This window comes from Bison bison, unplaced genomic scaffold, assembly GCF_000754665.1.
Source record: "Bison bison bison isolate TAMUID 2011002044 unplaced genomic scaffold, Bison_UMD1.0 scf7180017861046, whole genome shotgun sequence".
NCBI classification, from domain to species: Eukaryota; Metazoa; Chordata; class Mammalia; order Artiodactyla; family Bovidae; genus Bison; species Bison bison.
Window position 1 is genome coordinate 2,863,610 of NW_011491618.1, and position 11,393 is coordinate 2,875,002.

The following is an 11,393-nucleotide window of genomic DNA, read 5'->3' on the forward strand; positions in this document are numbered from 1 at the left end:
TGCAATTGATTAATGAATGAACCCATTTTTTTCATGTATTGAGTAACTGCTACATGCCAGGAGCTATGCTAGGAGATGGGAGTACATCGTAAATGACAGCCCAAAATAACAGCAGATCTTTATTTCAGCCCTCACCATGTCCAGGCCAACCATTTAACATGTGTTACTCAGTTATTCCGTGTCACACACATGTGAGGCTCAGAGGAGCTAAGTAACTTTTCCAAAGTCATAGAGCTAGAAAGTTCCAAGGGGAGAAAGCTGAGCAAACTCATGCCAGCAATGCAGGAGACCAGGTCTCCCTCCAAGAGAGGCCTACTCTGAATGTCCTCTCCGACTCGAAAGAGGGTGCTCTGCTGGGTTAAGTGTTGTTCAGTTGCTAAGTTGTGTCCGACTCTTTGCAACTCCATGAACTGCAGCTCGCCAGGCTTCCCTGTCCTTCACTATCTCCCAGTTTGCTCGAACTCATGTCCACTGAGACAGTGATGCCACCCAACCATCTCATCATCTGTTGCCCCCTTTTCCGTCTGCCCTCAATCTTTCCCAGCATCAGGGTCTTTTCCAGTGAGCCAGCTCTTTCTATCAGGTGGCCAAAGTATTAGAGCTCCATCTTCATCATCAGTAGTCCTTCCAGTGGATATTCAGGGTTGATTTCCTTCCTTTAGTATCGACTGGTTTGACCTTTTTGCAGTCCAAGGGACTCTCAAGAGTCTTCTCCAGTACCACAATTGAAAAGCATCAATCCTTCGGTGCTCAGGCTTCTTTATGGTCCAACTCTCACACATGTACATGACTACTGAAAAAACCATAGCTTTGACTATATGGACTTTGTCAGCAAAGTGATCTCTGCTTTTTAATATGCTGTTTAGGTTTGTCATAGCTTTCCTTCCAAGGAGCAAGCATCTTTTAACTTCATGGCTGCAGTCATCATCCACAGTGATTTTGGATCCCAAGAAAATAGTCTGTCACTGTTTCCATTGTTTTTCCATCTATTTGCCATGAAGTGATGGGACTGGCAATGCCAAAGAATGCTCAAACTATCGCACAATTGCACTCATCTCACATGCTAGTAAAGTAATGCTGAAAATTCTCCAAGCCAGGCTTCAACAATACATAAACTGTGAAATTCCAGATGTTCAAGCTGGTTTTAGAAAAGGCAGAGGAACCAGAGATCAAATTGCCAACATTCATTGGATCATCGAAAAAGCAAGAGAGTTCCAGAAAAACAACTATTTCTGCTTTATTGACTATGCCAAAGCCTTTGACTGTGTGGATCACAATAAACCGTGAAAAATTCTGAAAGAGATGGGAATACCAGACCACCTGACCTGCCTCTTAAGAAACCTGTATGCAGGTCAGGAAGCAACAGTTAGAACCGGACATGGAACAACAGACTGGTTCCAAATAGGAAAAGGAGTACGTCAAGACTGTATATTGTCACCCTGCTTATTTAACTTATATGCAGAGTACATCATGAGAAACGCTGGGCTGGATGAAGCACAAGCTGGAATCAAGACTTCAGGGAGAAATATCAATAATCTCAGATTTGCAGATGACACCACCCTTATGGCAGAAAGTGAAGAACTAAAGAGCCTCTTGATGAAAGTGAAAGAGGAGAGTGAAAAAGTTGGCTTAAAGCTCAACATACAGAAAACTAAGATCATGACATCTGATCCCAACACTTCATGGGAAATAGATGGGGAAACAGTGGAAACCGTGTCAGACTTTATTTTTGGGGGCTCCAAAATCACTGCAGATGATGACTGCAGCCATGAAATTAAAAGACGCTGACTCCTTGGAAGGAAAGTTATGACCAACCCAGACAGCATATTAAAAAGCAGAGACATTACTTTGCCAACAAAGGTCTGTCTAGTCAAGGCTATGGTTTTTCCAGTAGTCATGTATGGATGTGAGAGTTGGACTATAAAGAAAGCTGAGCGCCAAAGAATTGATGCTTTTGAACTGTGGTGTTGGAGAAGACTCTTAAGAGTCCCTTGGACAGCAAGAAGATTCGACCAGTCTGTCCTAAAGGAAATCAGTTCTGAATATTCATTGGAGGGACTGATATTGAAGCTGAAACTCCAGTACTTTGGCCACCTGATGCAAAGAACTGACTCATTTGAAAAGACCCTGATGCTGGGAAAGATTGAAGGCGGGAGAAGGGGACGACAGAGGATAAGGTGGTTGGATGGCATCACCGACTCAATGGACATGAGTTTGAGTAAACTCCGGAAGTTCATGATGAACAGAGAGGCCTAGCATGCTGCAGTCCATGGGGTCACAAAGAGTTGGACACGACTGAGCGACTGAACTCAACTGATGGGACCGGATGCCATGATCTTAGTTTTTGGAATGCTGAGTTTTAAGCCAGCTTTTTCTCTGTCCTCTTTCACCTTCATCAAGAGGCTCTTTAGTTCCTCTTCGCTTTCTGCCATTAGAGTAGGATTATTCGCATATCTGAGGTTGTTGATATTTCTCCCACCTGGCAATCTTAATTCCAGCTTGTGAGTCATCCAGTCCAGCATTTCACATGATGTACTCTGCATATAAGTTAAATAAGCAGAGCGACAATATGCAGTCTTGACATACTCCTTTCCCAATTTTGAACCAGTCTGTTGTTTCATTCCCTGGTCAACTGCTGCTTCTTCTCCTGCACACAGGTTTCTCAGGAGATAGGTAAGGTAGTCTGGTATTCCCATTTCTTTAAGAATTTTCCAGTTTGTTGTGATCTATAAGTCAAAGGGTTTAGCATGGTCAATGAAGGAGAAGTAGATGTTTATTTGTTAATTCCCTTGCTTTTTCTATGACCCAGCAGATGTTGGCAATTTGTTGGGAAAACGAGGAGGAAACACTTCATCTGGGCCTTGTGAGATTTCACCTGTAGATGAACAAATTTCATCTGTCGATGAACATCTATGGAAGTATAGATGAATCTGTGCTTCTTTCAGGCTGAAGAAGTAGCATTTGAAAAAGGGCAGAAACCCAAAAGGAAACATGTGTCTTAGAATGGTGATGAGTTTGGTATTAAGTAAGGGACTGGAAGCTTCCCTGGTGGCTCAGTGGTAAAGAATCTGCCTGCCAGTACAAGAGACACGGGTTCAATCCCTGGTCCGGGAAGATCCCACATGCTGCAGAGCACTAAGCAGGCGCACCACCATTGGTGGGCTTGTGCTCTACAGCCTGGGAGCTTCAACTGCTGAGCCCACATGCCCTAGAGCCCATGCTCCACAATAAGAGAAGGCACCACAATGAGAAGCCCATGCACTGCAGTGAAGAATAGTCCCTGCTTGTTCCAACTAGAGAAAAGCCCATGCAGCAAGAAGACCCACAACAGCCTAAGTAAATAAACGAAGATTTTTTAAACAGCATCTTCTTAAAAAAAAAAGCCTGGGGCTGGGGAGTGTGAACACTTGGGAGACCATGTTTGAGAGCTGGGATTGTATCCTGCAGACAATGGGGAGTCATAGGGTAGGGGTGGGATGGAGGGACTCCTCATTCTGAAGAAATTACTGCCTCTTTCTGATTTCTTGGAAGTGAGAAATTAAGCAATGACTTATGTACCTACACACACATGGACCCATAATCCCCCCTCCTGCCTTTTAATTAGATCCCCACTTTTCTGTCAAATAAGGCAGAACACCTTGTCCCCAGAAGCATGGCATCTCAACAGCCACTGCAGACTAGACCCATGCCATGCCATGCTCAGTCACATCTGACTCTATAACACTGTAGCCCACCAGGCTCCTCTGTCCAAGGGAGTCTCCAGGCAAGAATACTGGAGTGGGTTGCCACACCCTCCTCCAGGGGATCTGCCTGACCCAGGGACCAAAGTCTAGACCCTGGGGACCTCAAATCCTCTCCCCCTAGACTTGAAATGAGCCTGGCCACCAATATCAAGTAAATGAGAAAGGTCACTTTGCCTGTGAGCAGGCAAATCCAAATCCATGGCCAACCAGCTATGGAGGCTTCCCCAGGACAGCAGCCTGGAGGAGATGGAGGGAAGGTGAAGGAGTAGTCAGGAGGACTGAAAAGAGCGGCAGCCCACCCTCACCTCACCTGCTTTCTCCTTTTCACCTGGCAGTGTCCCTGCCTGATTTCCCTGAGAGGAGTTTTCAGGTTACTGGGACTCAGCCTCCTCCCCTCCATGGGGAGCCTCTGACCCCATAGCTAGCCTAGCTCTGCCCAGAAAATCTGATGCCCCCGTCCAAACATCAGCCCAGACACCAGGAGCTAGAGAGGCTTAAAGTCCGGATACACCAGGGAAAGGAGGCAGCCAGAGACACCTTGCACACACATTTACAGAGAGATTGAAATGGGGCTTGTCCCTGTTAACTTGGCATTTTCTACCCATTATCTTTAGTCCTGAGCCAAAAGTGAAAGTGTTAGTCGCTCAGTTGTGTCTGACTCTTTGCAAGTCCACAGACTGTAGCCCACCAGGTTCCTCTGTCTGTGGAATTCTCCAGACAAGAATACTGGAGTGAGTAGCCATTCCCTTCTCTAGGGGATCTTCCTGACCCAGGGATCAAACTCCGGTCTCCTACATTTCAGGCGGATTCTTTACCATTTGAACCATCAATTTGTTCTACGGCTTGTTAAATGTATGGGAGGTGGGCGAGAGGGACACAGTCATCTTAACAGTACATATAACAACCTCTAGGAGTTCTGGTCCAGCTTACTGAATTACTTGTTCTCTGATTAGTCCTGGCTCTGTGAGGATGAAGTTCCTTTGGCTCTTGATATTAGTCATGCCCAATTTATGTGAACAAAGGAGAGGAGATTCAGTATGTGTGCAGGCTCTGCAACTGCTGTGTATAAGTGTATTGTTTGTCTCACCAAGAATGCCCAAGAAATTGAACATCTCAGCTGCTTCTAGTAACACAAAATGGGTTGCCAGGGGAGAGATGATAAAATTTTGCTACAGCCTTATACGACTTTTGAATTTTGTACCAAATGCATGTCTTACCTATTCAGATCAATAATGGTTTGGAACATTTACCAACCTTGTTTTAAGCAAAATCAACATAAAAATTCAATTCAATAGCTTCTGCTTTCAACTCTGCAGACATAATTGGGACCGAAAAAAGAAACAACAAAGGTCTGGTTACTACCTTCAAGAAGCAGAGAGAAAATTACAGAGAACCAAACACAATTTAAAATCACACCAAATAATTCTGAGAATAAAGATCCAGCCTGGGAAGCCAGGAAAGTCAGAGATCAGAACTGGGTAGAAAAGTGATCTGTACCATCTGGGAAGGCATGGGAGGAGTTCCAGAGGCCAAGCTCCACCCAGCAGGAGTTTGCAGGGGGTGGGGTGGGGGGGACGGGGTGAGGGGGGCGGTGCGGAGAGAAAATTTTAAAGAGAGAGAAACACAGCTAGAAGAATCCTGCCCTTGAGATACACCAGTCAGTTAAGTAGGGAAAGAAGGTGGGACCGTGAAGAACCAGCCCTTCACATATCACTGGAACTTCAGGGGTCCCTTCCCCAATCAAGACTCAGTTTCTTTGTCTATAAAATGAAAGGTTTGGCCCAGAAAGATCTCCAGGTGCCTCCCAGCTCTAATATTCTCTGATTTGATGGCTGCAGCCTTCTGCAAACGTGCATAAAATAGATTAGTTTTAGCAGTAGTAAAAACAAAACTGAAAATCAGATTTATCATTTTAATTAAATATACTTTACATTCTCAATTTCTAGGGAGCAAAATGCTTCCCCCCACCATGAGTTTTCCCTTTGTGGGAGACATTCGTGTCTGATGTGCAATTTAAGAAAATACTGAACCACCCCCTAAGAAGATACACAATTTAAAAGACCCTAACAGGTAATAACAAGAAAATGGGACTTGTAGGGGGAAAAAAAAGAACATAAGAAAGAAACGACAGGGAGAGAAGGGTCAGCTGGGTTAGGATATCAGAGGACTGGGGATCAGGCTGGTAAGAACAATATGCTTTTGTCTCTACCTGGTTCTCAGATGAGGATGCTCCTAGAGCTGAGTGGAGCGCGAACAGGGAATCAGGAGGTAGGAGTCCAGTCCATTCTCCCATCTCCCCCACCTCCATCCTCAGGTGACAGAAGGCGGATTGATGTCTCAACTTTAGAGTACTCAAATATAAAATGGAACTAAAAAGACTTACTTCGAAGAATGCTGGGGAAAAAGGAATTAGATAACCTATCTGAAAAGGCTTAGGAAAACAATACAATGTAAAGCACACGAGCACACGTGAAAACTCCACATTTTGGAAACTCAAACTGGGATCCAGAACACCTGCCCCATCCAGAATACCTGGGAGAGGTGTCCTCTCAGCATGCATTCCCCTAACATCCTTCTTTTCTGCCATCCTCTCTCCACCCAGGTGTTTGATCCCCACAGAGTGAAAAAAAAGCAGCGCCTTTGCCAGAACGAAGCATCATTTCCTGGGCTCTGGGTTCCATGGCCCCAGATCGTAAATCAACCAACCATGGCTGTAAATTACCAGATAAATCTGGGCTGGGGTTGCCAGCCAGGACAGCTGAGAATCAACAGGAGAAATAAATCTATAGAAGCAGTCCCCGGAGTTGCAGAGAAGCCCTTACGATGCCTCAGGGGGAGTCAGGGGCATGGGGTAACAAAAGAGTTTCTAATTTGGGGGGGAAAATCACTCAGAAATAAAATCACGAATTCCACCCCCCACCACCACCACCACTCTTTCCTCCAAAAAGAGTCCAGGGGAAGCCAAGCATCCAGGCTTCAGCCCGCTGTGAGTTCCCTGCCACTGCCTTAGCGAGCTGGGGCATCCACTCAGTGGTCCATTATTCGAGATGACAAGAGCAAATATAGACACTCTCAGAGAACTGAGGAGAGACTAAGTGGAATAAATGGCATTTAATCTGTAAAGAGAGAAATTGCCTCCCCTTGGCAGCGCCCCGCCCAGCAGGAGCTATGGCCCCTCATAATTCAAATCCTCACTTAATTAAAAAGGGAAAAGAATCATCATGGATTCTGCCCAACTGGCACCTACTTCTCTCTCATCCTTCAGGCTGCTGACATTTGTCCGTTTGTCTATCTTTGACAGAAAGGGAAAAATCTCAAAAGGGGAAGAAAAAAAAGATACTGTTAGATCCTGCAGTTTTCAGAGATGGCTCCTTCCTGAGCAGGGCTGCCTTGTCTAAAGACCAAGGGTTGAAACCCAAACTAATAGGCGGGGGACTTCCCTGGCAGCCCAGTGGTTAAGACTCTGTGCTTCCACTGCAGAGGGAGCCTGAGTTTGATCCCTGGGAACTAAGGTCTCGCATGCTGCATAGTGCAGCCAATAAATAAAGAAACTAATTTTATTAGGGGAAGAGACAGAGCAAGACAAGGAAGACTTGGCTTTTGCGTAGGAGAGTCCTGAGTGGCTGTAGCAGCAAAGAGGAAAAGCTGAAGTCAACAGCACCTTCTGAAAAGAAAAATGACTTTCCTCAGGGACACCCTTTGACCTCCTAGACTCTTCCCACCACTAGGCTCAAATTTCCTCCCCAGACAATATTACAGATGAAAGGAGGACAGACTTATTTAGCCTTGTTTACAAATACTGAAATGTTCCTCATAGGGTGTGTGACCAGTCCTTACATAGCTCTCCAAAAGGTGACTTCCTGGGGTAGAGGGGGGCAGTCCTAAAAATCAACCCCTCCCAGGGACTGGCTCGGCCCCATGGAGGTCACTGTGTTCGTCCCTCTGCTCCTGAGAATCACTCTGGGTGGATTGGGGTGGGGAGCAGATGGGGGAGAAGACCCTCCCATCTCAGATTCCTGACTGTGGGCTCTAGCTGATGCACAAGATCTCACAAGTGTCAGGCTGTGGTTACCACCTCCTCCTTTTTCTCCCAAGGTTCCCAAGTACATTCTATCCCTACAACACCCAAGAGAAAGAGAGGTCCGTTTCTACCCACAGTTTCATATTTAGGACTTTTCTCCTGGGACAGCTCTCCTCTACCAGGGCGCCCTCTGGGGTTGCTCAAGAGATCCGTTTTACCCCTACCTTTCCTCTAGCCAGACCACGTGCTCCCAGCCAACTGTCTGCAGGGAGAGCCTCTCCCTCTTCTGCAGTGTCGGGGGCGGGGGGCGTGTCATGTCAAGAGAGTTCTCCAGCCAAGTGGAAGGTAGAAAGGAACAAGGGAAGCAATGGCCTCACTCCCGCCCAAGCAGAGTTTCCAAAAGTGCTGCCTTTTCAACCACTTTTAAGATCACATAAATTGACAAGATGTTTGTGAAGATAAGGGCTTCCTGGTGGCTCAGAGAGTAAAGCGTCTGCCTGAAATGTGGGAGACCTGGGTTCGATCCCTGAGTCGGGAAGATCCCCTGGAGAAGGAAATGGCAACCCCCTCAAGTATTCTTGCCTGGAGAATCCCGTGGACGGAGCAGCCTGGTAGGCTAGAGTCCAAGGGGTTGCAAAGAGTCAGACACGACTGAGCGACTTTACTTTTACTTTGTGAAGCTAGCTAGGCTAAAAGACATTAGGGCAGTGGTTCTTAACCTGGGGGAGGTGGGGGATCATACACTCATCTGTGATGGCTCTGATAAAACCTCTGGACCTCTCATCAGCAAAATACACGGATGCAGACACTTAGTTTCAGGGTGTAGCATATCCATGGACCCTGGGCTCAGAATCCCTGCAGTATAGAGGAAGTAATATGAGAAAGTCAGACTGTGAAACAAGGACAGTCCAAGAGTCCAAAGTGAAGTCTAAAAGTGGCACTTTCTTTTTTCTGACCCATCAGCCCATAGTGCTCATGCTAAGTCACTTCAGTTGTAGAGAACTCTTTGCAACCCCATGGACTATATAGCCCGCCAGGCTTCTCTATCTGTGGGATTCTCCAGGCAAGAACTGGAGTGGATAGCCATTCCCTTTTCCAGGGGAACTTCCCGATCCAGGGATCGAATCCACATCTCATGTCTCTTGCACTGGAGGCAGATTCTTTACCACTAGGGCCACCTGGAAAGCCACCAGCCCATGGGAAAGACCCCATGCTCCCCCAACTCCAGGGCCAGACCCTATTCTCTGATTCATTCCCCTTGGTGACATCTCCAGTTTGGAAGACACTAAAGGGCTTCCCTGGTGGCACAGATGATAAAGAATCCGCCTTCAATGCAGGAGACCCAGGTTCAATCTCTGGATTGGGAAGATCCCCTGGAGAAGGGAATGGCTACCCTCTCCAGTATTCTTGCCTAGAAAATTCCATGGACAGAGGAGTCTGGCCAGCTACAGTTCATGGGGTCGTAAGAGCCAGACATCACTGAGCAACTAACACATACACATACATAAAGGGACATAGGTTCCCACCTGACCCTGTTTATCTTATCCATCTGGCCTTACTGTTAAGCTGGGTTACCCTCTCAGCTCCCCGCTTTAAGCCTCTGAAACTCTCAGCTCTTTCACACAGCAAGGAAGCCAGGGCTCTGGAGACATCTCTCTCCCCTAATCAGTTAGGCTGGGTAGGTCACTCAGCATCCTATACTCTGAAAGTCCATCTGGGGGACCCTGCTTCTCTGATGGCTCCTGGGCCTCCTGGTCTAATCCAAGTGTCTCTCACTCTTCATCCCAGTGCTCCAAACTTCCAGCTCTCAGGTAAGTATCAGGTTGCCTTTGTTGAATGTCTGCATATCTAAAATCCTCATTTACATTTTATATCTTAGATTCCTGGGAAACAAATCAGAGTCCAGCTCCATTATTCTAGAGAAGGAAGCATTTACCTGCACAGCCCCCACCAAAGGTATAATGGGGGGTGTAAGGAGGCATGTTGTGTGTTGTCGTTCAGTCACTCAGTTGTGTCTCACTCTTTGCAACCCCATGAACTGTAGCATACCAGACTTCCCTGTCCTTCACTGTCTCCTGGATGTTGTGTGTGTCCTCCATGAAGCTGTGTGTCTAGGAGGGGACTGTGAGCTTCCTTTATTTGGGGTATATCCATGTATACTCTGTGGCTCAGGCGTGTCCTCCACCTGTTCCATTGTGTGTTCACTCAAAATGTAGTCTTTGGACCCTGAGTCTGTTTGGAATGTCCTCAAGTCTGTTGAGCAGATCCTTGAGGGTAGATGTGCTTCTAAGGCCTCAGTTTCCCTTTTTGTAAAATGAAGGTGCCCCTTCACAGGACTGCTATGAAGGTTTCAGGAGTAAATACAGGTCAAGTCTTTGCAGCAGGTCACGGCATGTGGATGTGCTCAGTAAATGTTATTGCTGTTGTTCAGTCGCTCAGTCATGTCTGAATCTTTGTGACCCAATAGACTGCAACAAGCCAGGCTTCCCTGTTCTTCACCATCTTTCAGGGTTTGCTCAGACTTATGTCCATTGAGTCAGTGACGTCATCCTACCATCTCGGCCTCTGTCATCCCCTTCTCCTCCTGCCTTCAATCTTTCCCAGCATCAGGGTCTTTTCTAATGAGTCGGCTCTTCACAATTAGCCAAAGTATTGGAGCTTAAGCATCAGTTCTTCCAATGAATATTCAGGATTGATTTTCTTTAGGATTGACTGGTTGGTCTCCTCACTGTCCAAGGGACTCTCAAAAAAGTATCCTCCAACACCATAGTTCAAAAGCATCAATTCTTCTGTGTTCAGTCTTCTTTATGGCCAACTCTCACATCCATACATAACTACTGCAAAAACCAAATACGTACAGCTTTGACTATATGGACCTTTGTCAGCAAAGTGATGTCTCTACTTTTTAATACATTGTCTAGGTTTGTCATAGCTTTTCTTCCAAGGAGCAAGCATCTTTTATGGCTACAGTCACCATCTGCAGTGATTTTGGAGCCCAAGAAAATAAAGTCTGTCACTGTTTCCATTGTTTACCTATCTATTTGCCATGAAGTGATGGGACCAGATGCTATGATCTTCATTTTTTGAATGCTGAGTTTTAAGCCAGCTTTTTCACCCTCTTCTTTCACCTTAAGAAGCTCTTTAGTTCCTCTTCGCTTTCTGCCATCAGGGTGGTATCACCTGCATATCTGAGGTTATTGATATTTCTTCCAGCAATCTTGATTCCTGCCTACGGTTCATCCAGGCCAGCATTTCGCATGATGTACTCTGCATGTAAGTTAAATAAGCAGGGTGACAATAAACAGCCTTGATGTATTCCTTTCCCAATTTTGAACCAGTCCATTGTTCCATGTTCTGTTCTAAATGTTGCTTCTTGACCTGCAAACAGGTTTCTCAGGAGGCAGGTAAGGTGGTCTGGTATTCCCATCTCTTTAAGAATTTTCCACAGTGTATTGTAGAAATGTTAATAAAAATATTATTATTATTATTATTTGGCTGAACCTCATGGCACGTGGGATCTTATTTCCCTGATCAGAGATCAAACCTATGTGCCCTACTTTGAAAGCAGGGTCTTAACCACTGGATGGCCAGGGAAGTCCTTAAATGTTGGTTATTGTGATAAGATTTCC